Source organism: Bactrocera neohumeralis, chromosome 6, assembly GCF_024586455.1.
Source record: "Bactrocera neohumeralis isolate Rockhampton chromosome 6, APGP_CSIRO_Bneo_wtdbg2-racon-allhic-juicebox.fasta_v2, whole genome shotgun sequence".
Lineage (NCBI taxonomy): Eukaryota > Metazoa > Arthropoda > Insecta > Diptera > Tephritidae > Bactrocera > Bactrocera neohumeralis.
The window spans coordinates 78022517-78041525 of record NC_065923.1 but is presented as its reverse complement, the minus strand read 5'-3'; the positions used below and the strand labels follow the sequence as shown (position 1 = coordinate 78041525).

Below are 19009 nucleotides of genomic sequence, written 5' to 3'. Positions count from 1 at the left end.
TCATACATAGTGGCCTGTCAAAATCAAGTTTTTGTATGACAAACTCTTTCATTTGTAAATGTATCTTCACGAAATTTTGCACAGCTCATTTTTTAAATCAAAGCTATAATCACCGAAGAAATTTCCCAAATCGGATTACTATAGCATATAGCTGCCATGCAAACTGACCGATCCAAATCTAGTTCTTGTGTGGAAAACTTTTTCATTTGTCAAAATATCTGCACGAAATTTGGCATGTAATATTGTAAAAAGCATTGGTATAATCTACGAATAAATTGTTCAGATCGGCCTACTAAAACATACATATAACTGCCATACAAACAGACCTTTCCAGATCAAGATACAAATCTCTATATACATATGTGCTATAAGAAGCTCACATATGTAGGGTATTATAGCTGCGGGGCAGCTTATTTCAGTTGTTTTTTTCTTAATTTATATAATATATGTATATAAATCACGGTAAATTAGCATGATGCCATGCGAGACACCCACCATACTGTAATCATTGCAAAAGAGCTATTTCCGCTGCATTTTTAGGCAGCATATCCTTTCATTCATACTAATAAGCTGCGTGTTTAGCTTGAGCGCATGACACACATGCATAAATGTGCACACTCATACACACACATATGCATACAAAAGCACGATTAAAGTGAAAGGTGCTCCCACAATTCACAGTTTGTAACTTCATTATAAATTTTTTGCCCGTTGTCGCTTTGATTACCATTCAGAATGTTGTTGCTTTAATTTTTTGTTGTTGTTGGTTTTTTCGCTATACGGTTTTACCAGTCAGCCAGCCAACCGAGTTATTTATACGCACACAACATGCTTGCAGCAGTTTTACACACACACACATGCATACAAGTAGTTATGTATCAAAAGCCACGCTACAATAAACGCTACACTATTTGTGTGTATGTGTGTGTTTATATAAAAAACTAAACAAAAAGTAATGAAATGAAATGCCTTGAACGAGAAAGTTGCTAAGTTGTTGGCGCGACAGTGGCAGCACCACCAGCAGTAGCAGCAGCAGCCGTCTGTAAAAGCAGCGCAAATTCAAAAGCACTGCTGTGCGCTACAAACGCTCGCTGCTTCGCACCACTCGTCTGACGCTTGCCGTTATTCCTGCTGATCATTACGTGCAACATTATCGTCAACGTGTTGGCCAATATTACCAACATTACCATTAACATCAGCGCCAACATCCATCAACTTCAGCAGCAAACACCATGCGCGCAGCTTTTGCCTTTATCACGAAGCCGCCAGCAACTAGTTGCGGTTGTTGTTGTGTGCCGCTTTTATATTAAAAATAAAACAAAATTGTAAATACATTAAATCAAAGAAGTGCTTCACAATCAACTTTTGCTCGAATTTACTGGCAACACACACACAGATGTGTGTATGCGTTCGTGCCCCGCAGACATAAACCATCACCCACCAGCAGACAGTCGCCGCTGCCAACGACACGCTGTACATACATACATATAAGCGCATTTTCCATTTAACATTATTTTTAAATACTTTTTAATTTGAGCGAAAAGTGCGGCAGCAACACCTAATATATAATAGGAACTCAGCGTGCTGTAAAAAACTACCATGTATGGCTTATGGGCACCCTGTGAGGAGCTTTAAAGGGTTGTAACCAATTGTAAGGAGAAAAGAACGCATTTTTCGCGTATCGGTTTTTGAAGTGGCGTTGTATTTAATAAAAAAAAAATAATTTAAAAAAATATTCATTATCAAAATTTTTAAGATTCCCTTCATCCCGTTGTCAATCTCCAGCAGGATCTCCGAAAAAAGGTGGAAAAGATTTTACTGCTTGATATTGCTTATTTCAAATTCAAAAACCAAAAAAATTAATATTACTATATTTATATACTATATATAAATACTAGTAATGATCGAGGGACTATTCAAAATTTCGATTTTTTTCTTAAATGGCGACTTCTCAAAAAAAGCCGTTTATTGTTAAAAAATTTACGCTTTAAAGTGGCTCAAGAAATCAAAATTATTATCAAAATCTTATTTCTTCGAACATTACCTGACCAATATAGCTACGAAAGTTGTGTGTATAAGTCGATCGGGATTCAGAGTGTCTCAAAAACTTGAAATTATGATCAAAAATCGTATGCTTTCTAACACTATCTGACCAATACAGCTAAGAAAGTCGTGTGTTCAAAGCGATCCCTTCAGAAGTTTCTTAAAAACGGTTCCTCACGGGCGCTGAAGTCAGCGTTTCGAGTTTAAAGTTTTTAGCACCGATACCGCTAAGTTTTAAAATTCTTCCTAATATCCTCCCGCTCTGAAACTATTTTCCGAATCAACTTCAAATTTTCAAGAATATTTTCAAAAATATCTACATTTAATACAAGATGTTTTGATATCTAAGTAGACCCTTCAGCCTTACAAAAAAAATGTTAAGAGTTGAGCGCTTGTATAACTGTAAATTTATTTCACTCGCATTACTTACATTGCTGCAGTTCTCCACAGCTTAAGGAAGTCAAATCTAGAAGTTTATTGACTTGGGAAACACTTCTTTTTTCAGAAGTTCAGATTTTAAAATTTTCAATATTACATTTTGCTAAAAACTTAATGTTTCACTCGCATGGCTTGGAGTGCTAGAATTCTCGACAACTTTATGACATGAAGTCTACTTGTTTCGTGGTTGTATTCGATATCCGATAACTTTTTATACAAAACTCTTGCTTGACACAAATAAAAAATTATGTCTGATAATTTTTAATGAGGAGAGAAAATTATTCGTTATATTAAAATAATAATGAATTTTATTAATATAAATATTTTTTGATTTTTTCTTTAACGAATCTAAACCAAAACTCACAAAGTGTTAGTGTAGAAGTAGGCGCATAGAACGCTAATTCAGGTTAAGCAACATAATCATATGTTTAACCAAATTTTTCCTACAGGGCAATGCTTAAACTTTTAATATATACAAATTCATCGAAATGTAGATCACATAAGCAGACATAGCAGAGCAAAAGGCACGATCAAAAAATAAAATAAAATAAAATAAAAGCAAGTTCCTGAAACAAAATAAATGTAATAAAATAGTTCATAGCTGCTGGCGTGCATTATTATTAAAAGCGTTTACCGCGTTGGCAGCGCTTCCGATCAACTGCCGCAGCGCATACAGCAAGCACCGTTGCTTGCGTTGAGGCAGCAACGTGCTACATTGATCACAGTCAAGTATGCCACACACACATACAAGCCTTTTGTTGTATGTATGCATTAATCAACTCAAGTGCGTGTGAGTACACTCGTAGTCTTATTTTGCCGTGGTGCGCATGCGTAGCGCGTGCAACTCATTTTAACTGTTCATTAATTGTGCTGACTCTTCAAGAGTAGACACATTAAAGGCACACACACACAACTATGCATTTCAGCCAACACATGACACATATAAAAGTCCAAAAATAACAGCAACAAGCACACTCATACTACAATGCACACTCAGCATTGCAAGCACAACCAAGGCGAATCGTAAAAACATTTTAAACACACATAAAACGAAATTATAGAAATTTGTGGCTGTAAAAAAGTAAAAAAAAGAAATATAATAAATAAAAGACAGCAAGCATCGAAACCGTGTTGGGCGTAAAGAAGTTGGCTAATGAGCCGCCAGCGATCAAACTAAACCGAAAAACGTCAATTAACCAAAACCGTAGTCAATTGCCAAATCTCCAATCGATACGCTCGCATAACTGTTGGGTGGGTTCAAATGTTGATTTGACGATTTATGAATTGATGGATAACACAGTTATACATTCAAGTTTGCGCATGTGCATGTAGTTATCTGTGTGTATTCATCCATTGAAACCTCTAATTATATCAGGTTTCGTTGCGGTTTGATCCCTATTACGATTGGTTGCGGTTGAATGGGCGCCTGATGACGAAAAGCGCGGCTAGGAGATTTCATAAATGCTATTACAATACTGTTTGTGGAAAGGTAATTAGGGAAAAAATGTTATTAACATGAAATGAAAATATTTCAAAAAACATTTTTGGTGCAGTTAGCAAAAATATTTGGCGTTAATTTTTTTTAAATATAAAAATATTAATTATTTACAACATTAACTTTATTTGTTTGGTACAGAATATTGCATTTTAATTTTTAGAAGAAAAAAATATGAGGCAACCCTGTTAAATTTTTTTTTCTGATATCCGTCTTTTCTGCCGCGGATTATTGCTACTATTTAGGGAGAAATGTTATTAAATTAAAATAAAAATATTAAAATAAAATAAAATACTTCAAAAATTGTGTTTGGTGCCGTTAGCAAAAATTTTGAAAATTTTAAGTAAATGATTCGCATAAATTTTTTTTAAATATAAAAATATTATTTATTTAGACGATTATCTTTATTTTGCTTAGTATAGAATATTTTATTTTTTCTTTTGCGTAAAAAAAATATTAGGGTTGCCACATATTTTTTTTTATATTTTTACCGAAATCCGTTTTGTTGCTACTACAAGTATGTTTTTCAGGGTAAAATTTTTTCGAAATACCAAAATATTATTTATTTACGCTATTGTCTTTATTTTGCTTGGTACGGAATATTTCATTTTAATTTTCTTGAAAAAAAATATATGGGGCTAACCCGTTATAGTTTTTTCTGCTGTCGATATTTGTACTATTATTTTGATGTCAGGCCATGCTAAACTGCGAAAAATATTAGTTTTTTTTACCCACCCTAATGTACATATATGTATGCGTGTACATTAGTGCGGGTCGTCTTTTCTTTCTATGAAACCACGTATGCGGGGAAATCGTCGGAACGTTCTGAACATCTTTGCTAAAGAGACCTTTAGATCCATGGTCTCTTTGGTTTCTCCGGTTTCGAGCCAGCGTTTTTTAATGGAAATTCAGAAAATGATAGCGATGATGAGATATCTCAAAAACTGACGAAAATTTTTTTGATCCTTAAAAAAACTTCGCCTTAAAAATCGCTAGTTCGGAACTGTTTTTAGACCCATAGTCTCTTAGGTAAAGTTGTTCAGTATGATCCGTGCAACATTTCCTGCATACGCGATTTTTTCGTTTTCTTGGCTCCCGGTAACTATGGTCTTTAATATTTTTGTTCTAAAAAATAATGAACTATTTTTGAACAAAACAAAATATGGCTTTAACTACGACGTAATATCAATACATATATGTGACCTGGTCTACGGAAAGGGGGCTTAGGTGTAAAAAAAGGAGAACAATTAATGAGATAACGAGAAACTGACGATTATTTTTATCAGCTTTTCCCAGAAAACTAGTTTTCGCACGTTAGCTCCCTTTTCGTAGACCAGGTCACATATATTAAGTTTCTGTTGTAGAATATCTCATATATTATATTATATGTATTAAGTTTCTGTTCTAGGATTTCTTTCTAGATTTCTATAAAAGGCCAAGAAATTCAAAACAATTAAAGATTTTTTTTTTTCAGTTTCTTGGAGTGATTTTTAATTGAATTTATTTTTTTATGTGGTTTAGTTGATTTTACTTTTAATCTATCTTTATCTCTTTAAATAATAATAACTACGATAAAAGCCGCACCTTTTTTATCTGCTGGCAACTGATTGAGTTCTAAGAAATGCGGGAAACCGCGCACTCGCCAATCATAAATTAAAAAAATTACAAGTTATCTGCAGAAATCCGGCACGTGGTCGCGCGCCGTTCGAGTCATGCTCTTGATACTGTATTAATTATAAGTTGTTCTTGCTTTTTTATTCCACAACAAAACTTGTTTACTTAAATATGCAAAAAATATTACAAAAGCATTACGAAGCAACAAAAAATATGAAAAGAGAACGGAACTAGAAGTACATATGTAACCGCAGTTTGCCGGCATTCACACACACACACACGCACTTTTCAAATGCATACACAGGCAAACAAACAGCTGGGCAGTCGCCAAGCGTTAGCATTATCATAATTTATTATCAAACCTATGACGGCTATAGCCGCTGGGTGGAAAAGCCGGTTGCGAAATATCGTCAACGCACGCGCACACATACAATGTGCAGTAGCTGCACGCCGTGCGTTGCGATAACCCACCAACAACGCCTTTGACGCACGGCAGCAGCGCCAAACAAACACCAACGCATTTGAGGCGTTAAGCAGCCGCGAAGGCGCTCAACTGGGCTAAAGGATGTGTGCGCGCCATTTGAAAGCTGATAAGTTAAAGCGAGTGATGAGCTTGCTGCTGATTGCGGCGCTAGTCACCCACAAACGCCTACGCCTACGCGTTGCACGCAGGAAGGCACAAAAAGTTGAAGAAAATGCGCGGCAGCGTAGATACACACTTCCAAATGGACAGTTGGTGGCTGGCGCTATGACGCGCACGTTTTCGCTATGCTTGTTGTTGCTAGCGTTGTGTGTGCGCGTCAGTTCCGCAAAATCCATGCCGTAAAAACAGCTGGTTGTTATAAAAATAGCGACACATACAATAAAACTGTATGTGCGTGTGTGTGGTATATATGTAAGTATAGTTGACTTGTAATGCCTGTTGCTGCACGCTTTATTTGCCGTTCGCACACTCACCCACACGCGCTCACGCCGCACATTAAAACGCGTGGGCGACTTGAGCGCTAACTGGAAGTGAATGCCAGTGAGTTGCTGGCTTTAGCTTAACGACATACATACATGTAATAAGCGACGCCAATAGAACGCGACATTGAAACGTCATTGCATCAGCTTATCGCCACCAGCGGCAGCGGCTGTGGCAGCACTCATATCCGCAATGTGCCAGCATATGAACTAATTTCATTTGGTACTTGCTTTGACACAATTAAACAGCGAGTCTTGATTGTTGCGCGTGTGTCTGTGTGTGTGTATAACATGGAAGTTGTTCACTCAGCAACATCATCCGTTTGCCATTTACAACAATCGCCATTAGTTCTAATGGTTATATATATTTATATGCGAGGCATATGCTTATATGTTACCCACACTCCAGCACTCCAGCCTAAACTTTTTTTATACTCCTTCCTGCGCCAGCACTCGTTAAGTAAATTTTTTTCTTTATAGCCCTACAAGTCTTTGCCTTAGCTTCCTGTTGTAGCTCACGTATTCTTTTGCCACTTCATGTATTTGCTGGAGATAAAAGTCCAGCCACCACAAAGGCGCAAATTGGATTTATTTGTACTTATTAAACATGCTGAATGGATTAAGATTTGCTCCACACACATACATGTATATACATATATATTATAGTATATACATATTTACAACTATAATCCTAATGACTTGAATATGCTTAAAGAGCAAAGAAAACAACTTGAGTTTGCTGTAAAAGTTCTTTATGAATGACCGTAACTGACATGTGGGCAGTTATGCAGTGAAGAGCAAAATATTTGCAACGCTTTATAAAATCATGTTTATGGAGAACAATTATCTGAAGAATATTGGCTTCGGAAATTTTTTTTCAGTTGCTGAATTGTGAGTTATCTTAAAGGTTTCTACCTTAAAATGCTTCTAATATCACTTTATACGGTTCAAATAAGGTTTAGAGTGTAGACAGTTACAATACAGATTACAGCTAAAGCTAAGGTGCTCATAATATCTTTCAATATTTGTAGATGTTCTATGCGATCACTGAAGTCATAGAACAAGTGAAGCTTCAACTGTAATACCTTTCACGGGTGCATTTTTTATAGCATAAAAAATTTTGATTTTGACCGATCACTTTGTATGGCAGCTATATGCTATAGTGGTCCGATTTAAACAATATATTTGGAGATTATAGCCTTGTTTCAGAAATTAGTCTATACCAAATTTTGTGAAGATATTTCGTCAAATAAAAAAGTTTTCCATATAAGAACTTGACTTCGATCGTTCAGTTCGTATGGCAGCTATATGCTAAAGTGGTCCAATTTGAACAATATATTCGAATATTGTAGCGTTTGTCTGGCAATAATTTTTGCCAAATTTCGTGAAGATCTACTTATAGTTTAGCACAGATCCTTCACTTTCTTTTTCACACACACAGCTGTAGGCAGCTACGTTACTATTCTAACAACATGTAAATGACAGATTTGCTATAATCCTCAGAGCGTGTTCTAAGCATTAGCTGTGGAATGTTATCTGCGTTCGCTCGCTAAAAAAACAAGCAAAAGCACGAAACGAAAGGTTTCATTCAACGCTGCGTACGTTCGCCCCAACGATGGCGCATTTGAGCTGGGTTCAAGCCGCTTTTTTTAACTTTTGAAACGAGTAAGAGGCTAGGGTGACTGTCATGTGGTTCCGGTTTCGCCACTATACTCACGCTGCTGCGCCAAGCAGTTCCACCTTTTTTATGTAAGATTTTTGCGCTCTGTTGTGTAGTTTTTGTTGCTTTAATCGCCCGCCAAGTTTTATTTTCACTTTTAAGCTGTTGCGCTATTTCGATTCAGCTATGGAACTAATTACTTTATGCAGTGAATGGGAAATGGCTTTTGTGTAACCACAAACAGAATTATAAATATATATGCGTTTATATGTAAATAAATGAATGCTCTGAAAAATATGCTCTAACATAGTGTTGGACACAAACAAAAGCAATGCATAGCTAATCGCTTTTGAAAATTATTCATTATACAAAGCCGACTTGCGAGAATCGTGTGCATAATGAAAACGAAATTTGAAATTGTGACCTCAGCGTTGCTTAGCTCTTTGGCTTCTAATTTATTAACAGTTATTTTTTACGCCACTTTCCGCTTTTCAATGGCCAACAATATGTTTCTTTTTTCTAACTTTTTGTTTCTCATTTCGAAATTATTTTGGTCAAGTATATTTATGGCCACGGCTAGACGACTACTGTGAGAAAATCTGCTTCGCCAGTCATGTGGCTACATTTTTAGGTCATTGGTACAGTTATCATATATTTGAATTTTTATATTAATGCAAAAAGAAGTTTATAACCACTGCAATTGCTGCTGGTTTTCATGTTTTAGTACACATTGGTATAATTATGGTGTGTCTGTCTTTTAAGCCATTTGTAATTTTTGTAACAAAAATCATAAAAGTTTGTTATTAATTGCTTCTATAATACAGATAAATTAGCTGTATTTTAAGTGTTATTTCGAAATCTAAAAATATTATTATTTTTGCTATAAAATGCAAAATAACGGGGTTTTCAATAAGCGCGCTACATTTTTTTTTTTTAAATAGAACAAAAACAGTTTGGGATATTAATGAAATTCTTTATAACTGTGAAAGTACATTCGATGCCGTTAGTATGGAACTCGATTTCTGTTGCATGACCACCACGGGCACGCTTGCAGAAGTCCAGATGCTGAACCCAATTTTCGACGGTTGTCAAGCATAAATCGGCCGATACCAAAGTAAACTCTCAACTCCAATTTTTTTTTTAGTTTTCTAAATAATTTCTCTTTAATGTTAAAATATTAAATTTTAATAAATGTAAAAATCTAAACACAAAAAATATATCTCAACACAAATTTTTGATTTATCGATAACAAAAAAAATATATCTCAACACATTTTTTTAGTTTAACGATAACACGCACAATAAATCTCAACACAATTTTTTATTTATCGATAACACAAACGATAATTCTTAACACTTTTTTAGTTTACCGATAACACGCATCATAAATCTCAACACCATTTTTTATTTATCGATAACACAAACGATAATTCTCAACACTTTTTTTAATTTATCGATAACGCAACCAATAATTATTTTTATATACTTTTAAATTTATCATTAATACAAACGTAAATTTTCAACACATTTTTTTACATTTACCGATAACAAAAACGATAATTATCAACTCGTTTTTTTAAATTTATCGATAACACAAAATATATTCTCTACAAATTTTTATTTACTTATCGACAACGCAAACGATAATTCTAAACACATTTTTTAATTTATCGATAGCACGAACATAGTTCTCAACACATTTTTTAAATTTATTGATAAAACAAGCGATAATTCCCAAAAAAATTTTTAAATTTATCGATAACACTAACGATAATTTTGAACATATATTTTAAAATTTATCGATAACACAAACAATAATCCTTAACTTAATTTTTTTTAATTTTTTCTTATCAAGTTTTAATCTTAATTTTCAAAATATATAATTTTTAAGATTTTTTTTAAATTGCTTAAACAAGTAGTTTCTTACGTGAATTTCCAACATACATAATTCTTCCATTCAATCGGAATAATAATTGATATGCGTATAATTAGCAACTTACGCAAATAAACATTTTCAAGCCATTTGCTTTTAGGCTCATAAATCAACCCTTAAAGTGTTGCGCTCACCGAATTTCATTAAAATTTTTTACATTCACCAAAATGCCACAAGGAAGTTGTTAATCAACGGCAAATCGTTAATAAAACAAAAAAAAGCTGCAACATCTATGGAATTTCGCCCATCACGTGCAACATGTTGCAGTAACTATAATTACCAAATGCATTGGCTTAAAAGTAGAAAGTCCAGAGGCACTGACACACACACAAACACACAAAATATTGCTAATTATCCGCAGCCACCAACATTCCAGGCGGGATGAGCGCCACCACAAACAAAGCAACTACAACAACAAACATAGCGAAACAAACGAGCGAGTATAAAACAATGAAGCCGAGTAAAATAAATTAAATTGCGGCAATGAAAGCCGTTGAAAAGTGACTGCAACACAACAACACCGCACAGGCCAAGGCAGCCATTGTACGGAGTATTGCGATTTGAGTGATGTGTGTTTTGAGGCGATACCTATACATGCATATAATCGCGTGTTTGTGTGTTGGGTGAGAGCTCAGCTTGAGTTGTTTGACTGATTGCTGATTTGTTGTTGTAATGAGTTTTTTTCAACTCCGTACGGGCATTTCATTAATGCGTTCGCTTGATTAGCTACACGAATGCTGATTAACATGGAGTTTATTATTAAGCGGATTATGCAACTTTCCAATTGGCTTGCAGATGTTAGTGTGTGTGAGAGTGTTGAGTGAGTGTGTATGTTGTGTTGTTGCTGGCTAAGTTTATGCAAAACACAACAAATGTGAAGAAATTGGAAAAAATATGCAGTAAAGGTAGTGTGTGGTCTGCTGGGTTAGTGATGAGCGCAGCGGCTATAAAAATTTGCTAACTAATTGCCGCCGAAATAAGTGAGAGGTCGGTGCCTATTTTTATTATTTGTATTGCAAAGTTAAAAATACAGGATTTCAAAACTATGAAACTTTGTTTTTTATAGGAGATTTATAAAATATATACATAAATGAAAAGCGTGACGAGCTGCGTCCTTGCGATTTAGTCATGTCTCTCCGTCTTCTGCCTGTATACAAGTAAACTAACCCTTCAGTTTTTGAGATATCGCTCTCAAATTTTGTACACATTTTTTTCTCCCCAAAAAATTGCCTATTTGTCGAAGTCGCTGATATGGTACTACTATAGCATATAGCTGCCATACAAACTGGCCGATCGGCAGCAAGTGTTTGTATTGGCCACTTTTTCATTTGACAATATATCTTCACGAAATTCGGTAGAGATTATTGCCCAAGGCAATGCAGCTATATTGCAAGAAATTGTTCAGATTGGATTACTATAGCATATAGCTGCCATACAAACTGTCTGATGCTTGTATGGAAACTCTTTCAATTGACGATGTATCTTGAAGAAATTTGGTGGTGGTTATTTTCTTAAGTAACGAAGCTATCTCCGAAGAAATCGTTCATATCGTACCAATATAGCATATAGTTGCCATACAAACTGACCGCTCTTGAGCAATGTGGCCGTAATTAACATTATTTTTGTTTTTACTTTCGTCATTAAACCAAAATCTTTTATTTTTTATTATTGTTGTTGTTATTATTGCTCTTATTTCTACGAATTATTAAATAAAGTAAAATCCTTAACAAATAACACCGCTTCGCCAATAGTCCCACTGAAAAAGATTCGCAGAAATTGTTAATGAAGTTGCAACTGCCAATAACGCAAATAACTTTTATGTTTATTTAATATTTTTAACAACTTATTTTGCAATCATTTGTGTGCATCATTGCCGTGTTTATTAGCTTCGTTGCTCATTTTTTTGCATAGCTCAATAACACAATGCAGTGATGCAATCACCCAATAGCACAATTCGCAATTATAATAAAAATTACTTGCAATTCATGGCATTTGTACAACTTAGATAGTGTATTTTTTTCATAAAATTACAAAAAAAAAATATTTTTTAAATTGTGCAATATACAAAAAATTGATAGCTCATAAATAAAAATTATATAAAAATTAATAAAAATATAAAAAAATATATACAAATATATAAAAATATATAAAAAAATAAAAAAAAAATTAAATATATAAAAAAATAAAAAAATGACTTCCGTCACTTAAATGTTACATATTTGAAGGAAATATATACATAGATATGTTCAAATAGCTCATGCAACAACAGTCACCGTCAAAAAGTGAGGTGCAAAAACGCTGCAAAAATGGCAAAAAATGCAAAAACCCATGAAATGACAAACGTTTTGCAATTATTGCAATCACGCTACAACAATAGCAGCAATAGCAGCTGCAGTTTGCGACTATTCATGCATATACAAAGTATGTATATAATAGCCATACATATGTATATAAAATAAAAGTAAGCGTGTTGTATGCCAGCAGCAACACTAAACCGGTGAAGAAAATTAAAACGAAGGTCGTTCGAGCTGCAAAATTGATAGTCAATAGATGGTGTATGAAAAAACCAATGAATGAGCAGCAAAAATAAACCAACAAATACATAAAAGGAGTATTTATGCACAATAGTAAAAAAACAAAAAATAAAAAAGTGGCATCAAAAGTGAAAGATAAAGTAATGACAAATAAAAAAAATAAAAAAATAATAAAAATAAATAAATAAATGCTTAAATTTATGTGTATGTGTGTGCATTGTTAAAAAAAAACATATCGTTTATTTTTAAACATATTTCTTCATATTATTTGGAGGCGAATATTTTATAGCAAAGCAATATTCAACGGCGAAAAATGCAGAATTCGCAAACATAGACCGACTTTGCAAAGAAAAACGTTCCAATCAAACAAAATACATGCCTAACTGTGTTTGCAACTGCATGTGACATATGTACATATGTATATATCTGTGTGTGTGTGAATGCATGCGCTCATATCACGTCGAAAATACAGACATGCTGCTTAAACACGCGCTAGACCGTCAGCCTCTCACTGCTGCTGAATCAAAAGCAAGCCAAATAATCAGCGTTTGATCATATGCATGCATATGTATGTATAATTATGTTTCTATATATGTGTATGTATGTATATGTTATGCATGTCGCTGTGATCGCTTGAGACCGCCTAAGAGTCATCCGTATCTGCTGCATGCGGTGTCAAGGTGAAAAACCCGCTAGCAACAGCAAACAAAAATTGCATGAATTTGCAGCGAAAAAAAGATTGGCTGCAGTCATAGCCATTATACTAGACAGCGCAGTCAACGTGTCATACATATTTACATGTATGTATATATGTATATAGTGAGAAAACAAAATCCGCTAGCTAAGAAATATGTGACAAAAAAAAACAAAAACCACCAATGGCATAATCGCTCATCTACCATAAATGCTGCTGAAACAACGTGTAACGGTTATACGAGTAAATTTGTTTGTGCAGCTTGATTAGTTGAAGCAGTGGCGGCGGTAAGGTCGCATGTGTGGACTAATGGGGGTATGTGTTTAGGTAGGCTAACTAATTTTTAATTCAGCGGAAGTTAGAAGCTGCCAGGAAAAACGAAACGAATTTTTGAGGCGCGAAAAATTGGCTAGGCAAAATGCATTCAAAAAAATTCAAAAGAGCATAAGTAGATATTTGTCAAATTGTATTTTATGCATAAATTAATATTTCTATGAAAAATAGTCTAAAATATTATTTTTCTTAAAACTAAAAATTTTATTTTTAATTTTTATTCCAAAAATTGGCTTTCTTATATTCAAAATTATAATGTTAGTTTTTAATTTTTCATAATTTAAATTTCATATAATTTAAATAATTTCAAGCCTCATTAAAAATTAACACCATAATTATAGTTCATTTTTTTCTTACTTTTATAATTTCTGCTCATCGCCATTTAACGGCTTTGTTCAACATCACTTAAATACTTCAACATTTGTCTTTATTGTTTTGCTTTTCAATTTGTTTTTGTTTTTTTGTAGTGCATTTCGCAACAAGCCTTTTGCAAATTCTACGAATTCGCCTTTCTATTACACTTTCACCAAAATGCCAAAATGAAAATTTGCAGTTTGGCATAAATGAATGATTAAGTGTGGAGTGAGTAAGTGAGTGAGTGGTCGGTCGATCGGTTGGTTTTTTTAAATGGTTTTGTTGGCTCTAACAAGCGTAGTCGTAATGTTGCCGAAAGACACAAAGCAAATAATATGGGCATAGATATAATAGAAGCAAAAAAATATAAATTTTGAAGAGAAACAGAAAACCAAAAAAAAAAAAACACAGAAAAAAAATTAAAAAATTTAAATAACAAAAATTGAAAAAATAAAATTTTTTTCAAAATTTAAAATTTAATAGAAAATTAATAAAAAAATTTAAAAAATATATTTAAAAAAGTTTTAAATTTATATAAAAAATTAAAAATAAAAATTATTTCACAATTAAAAAATTAAATAAAAAAAGAAGAACTTTAAAATATATATAATTAAATAATATTAATTTAAAAATAAAACAAAAATATATTAAAAATAATAAAATAAAAAATAAAAAATGAAATTAAAAATTATTTCATAATTAAAAGTTTAATAAAAACTAAAAAATTAAGAAAAAAATTTAAAATGAAATTAAAAAAATAAGAAAAAATTAAAAATAAAATTAAATAATATTAATTTAAAAATAAAACAAAAATATATTAAAAATAATAAAATAAAAAATAAAAAATGAAATTAAAAATTATTTCATAATTAAAAGTTTAATAAAAACTAAAAAATTAAAAATAAAATTAAATAATATTAATTTAAAAATAAAACAAAAATCAAAAAATAATATTATTAAAATAACCAAAATGATTTAAAAGTTAAGTTGCGCCTTAAATTATAAAAAATAAAAATAGTAACTGTATAATAGTAATCTGTTTGTGTGTCTACCATATGTCGAATAGTTATAGCGTTTTATGTATTTCGTTTTTGTTTGTATTTGGTATCCCAAAATTGCTACTCAATTACACGCGCTTATTTTACTATTATTGCAAATTATTTATTTTCGTTTGATGCTGTCAATGAATCATGTGTTTTCACTACTATTTTCGATTACAAAACTTTTTAGGTAAAATAGATTTTTTTATTTGCTTTTTGGCATAATTTTTATTTTAATTTTCTTTATTGTACTGTTGCTATATATTGGTATTTAGGTATTAAGAGCAAGCGCTATAAAACGGTGTACCGATTTTTTACGCCAATTAGTTTGATTTTATTTTTATTTTTATTTTTTTTATTTTCGAATATTTTTTTTAAATTTTGTTTTCTAATTTAGTTTTTATTTTTAAACTCAGAAAAATGAAAAAAAAAAGAATTACGTTAAGGCTGAAGAGTTAATTATTCTTCCATAAATTATTTAGTAATATAAAAATGGCTATCAGTGGCGTTATTTTGGAGTTTATGCGATTATTTTACATTACTAAGCAAGCGAGTGTTCTTTTCGTCCTCTGGGTTAAACTAAAAGTATATGAAATTGCACTCATAAATACAGTGGCTCTTAAACCGTCTGCAAAATTAAGCGAGACGTAGTTAAAACACAATAATGCGGTTGATTGCAAACGAAAAGAATTACTCATGAACTGTTTAGTCTCGAAATAATGATTTATTTATGTGTGGGAAACCCAAAAAGCATTAAGAGCAGGTTGTTTTCAAAAGAGTAGAAGGAATAATGAAATAAAAATAAGTAATAGTAAAGTAATCTATTATATTATTTGATTGCTTTGAGCTACTCAATAACGGTATATAGCTCGAACGCAATTCACTCAATTGCAATCATTCCTTTAAGCAGCGATTTATCTGGCGCTTGGTTGATAATTGCTAAAGCAGCCGACTTTCGTTACTTTCCTTGTGCTGCTGTCGTAAAATATCGTATTTGTACTTTTGTTATTTTTGCTTGTAATTTCATAGGTTGAACTCATTAAATTTTGCTAATTGTTGCAAGTGAAACCGAAATTACCGACAAACAATGGATTTGGGATCGTGTGTTCCCATTAATTTTTTTTATGACTTTTCAATGACGCTTGTTAGTAGCACGCGTAACCGTTAAGTGATGCTGTAATAATTTGGTGATTGTTATTAATATTTTTTTTCTTCAAAATGCCTTTTTTATTTTTCTTTGCATTTTTTTTTTTTTGCAAATTAAATTTTTGTTCAAAGCTATGGCATCCACATCATTGCAATTTTTCATTTACTCATCTCATTTGATGTTTCTGCGCAATTTAGTTCAAAAGCTATCGGATTGAGCATTCCTCATACTTTTCCAGTTATATATCGATACATATTCATAGATACAATGATGCTTGTTGCCAATCAGTAATTAAGCGCAAGCTCGTGGCAAAAGTAATTTAGGTTATGCCGGCGTCAATGCGATACACTTCGCTGATGATTGGTAATGCTGATGCGCCGTATAACTTTACATATTAAATACTTGCGCAGATGCAACAAGCAACGAACAAAAACAACAAACAACAAACAACATATGTATAACAAGCAGAAGTGTGCAAAAACATAACATCAAACAAAACCAATACATGCATGAATAAATATTAATAACAATAAATGGCAAAACAGCTGTGAAGTGACATCGTCAAGTGAAGGCAGTTTGCGATATTTTGCAAGCATACACATGTATTTATATGAATTTATTTGTAGCAAACGGATGAGTGATGGTAAAATCGGTAATAAATGCATAAATATATATAAAACTAAATATGTATGTAGAGCCATTTAGCGACAGAAGTTACAGATATAGTATCCGTTGACGTCAGACAGCCAGCAATGGCAGAAACCATTTTGTGCTCATATATGTATATGTACATACATATAAATATATATGCACTTTATATGCCGAAAAAGCAAAAAATATCTACATATATATGTACGTTTGTAGATATAATTGTAGTTGTTGCGTTTTTGCGCTAGAGTTTCGCAGGAATTCTCTTGATTGAAGAGCTCACTGTCAAAGCGTCATTGAAGAGCATGCGTGGGAGAACTGGTAATTTGCAAGAGCGAAGTTTAGAAAGTAAAAAATGGGAAAAAACTCTTAAGATTGCAAAAAAAGTCAAAGGTAGTTTGAGAGGAAGCAAGAAAAAACAGAGAGTTAAGTAAAAAATTGTTGCAAATATGTGGAGAAGATAAACTGTAATAAATAGAATACTAAATATATATAATAATGAATAAACATTAATTTTCTGGATCGGTTTTAGGTAAAAAAATAAATTTCTATAAAATTATTGAAATTAATTATAAAAATATACATAAAAATAAGAAAGAAAATAAAAAATAATTGAACTAACATTTGAATTAATTTTTTTATATTATTTTGTGTTTCTGTTTTAAAATACCAATATCGAGATTAAAAATTAGATTTTCTTTTACGGGAAAAAAATATAAATTAATTTGAAATTAAAAAATTAAAAAAAAAATAAAATGTTAAAATAGATTTTTATTTCAAAATAAAATAAAAAAAATATTTTTTTTTATGGGTTAAACATTTTTCATTAAAAAATAATTGAATTAACATTAATTAACTTTTTTTATTTTATTTTGTGTTTTTGTTTTCAAATCGCAACATTGATATTAAAAATTAGATTTGTGCTTTCGGGATAAAAATAAAATTTTGAAATTGATATTAAAAAAGTATAAAAAAATAAAAATAAACATTAAAAATATTAATTATAACATAAAACAAAAAAATTTAATTTTTTGCGGCTTTGCAAATTACGCCTACAAAATATTCGAATTAACAATTGAATTAATTTTTTATGTTAATTTGTGTTTTTGCTTTCAAATCCCCACATTGGGATTAAAAATTAGATTTTCATTTACAAGAAAAAGATTAAAAATTTTAAATTTAATATAAAAAAAATAAAATATCTTTTAATTTTTGTGTTTAATTTTAAAATAAAATAATAAAATAAGAATATTTCACATTTTTTTAAATATAATTTTTAATTAAAAATTGTTTAATGTTAGTAAATTCGCAACCCTTTTCAAGCATAAAGACGCCCGAATCTAAAAGAGAATATTTTTTTCTGAGCAATAAGCAATATCAAAAATATTATAACACATATTATTGACTATTTTCATTTAAAAACAGCAATAACATATAGATAATATGTAAATTATTATTTTTTTTTTTGGTTAAAAAAAAATGTACTTTGAATCTAATGGCAGCACGCTCAATAATCTAAAGTTGAAAGCATTATGAAAAAAACTCTCTACAGAAGCAGCGTTTTTGCACAAGTTCATATTTTCGACTACCAAATATAAGTATATTTTGAAAAATATTAATTTTCAACAAATCATGATTTCTTGTGCTTCCTTTCAATTGTACCCACCCACAGTCCGCCGATTTTGCTTTAATTACGTTGACCAAACACTAAAATTTGCGACACATATGGTAGAAAAGCGCTGCTTCTTTGTCTTGCTGACAGCTAGTGACGCAGTTATGCGCGCAAATTGCCAACTATATACACACACCCACTCATAACAGCTGCTGTATACAGTATCTGTGAGTACGCCTTATAGCGTCATCACTACACCTAGTCGTACGTAGTACCTATGGCACCACCCACTCAACAGCACCAACTTGCACCGCACACTTCATGCCACACGCAACCGTTCGCACCACATGCTTGTGCCTTTGAGAGCTGTCTAAGAGCGTAAAAAGCTGGCTTTATGCCGCTATACTACAAATGTAAGCCGATACTTAAGTACCAATGAGTACACTCCTCATATATATATTTACATGTACTCGTCATAGTACACAAACGCATTCATTGAAGG

General features: G+C 31.9%; 1 protein-coding gene and 1 long non-coding RNA gene across 5 annotated transcripts in view; one reads left to right on the top strand and one right to left on the bottom strand.

The window, feature by feature from the left end:
* Window positions 1-19009, top strand: part of LOC126762261 (uncharacterized) — a 146403-nt gene that overhangs the window by 58249 nt on the left and 69145 nt on the right. The gene's annotated exons all lie outside the window — the stretch shown is intronic.
* The window catches only part of LOC126762249 (cyclic AMP response element-binding protein A), an 84922-nt gene that overhangs the window by 25631 nt on the left and 40282 nt on the right, over window positions 1-19009 (bottom strand). The window lies entirely within an intron of this gene.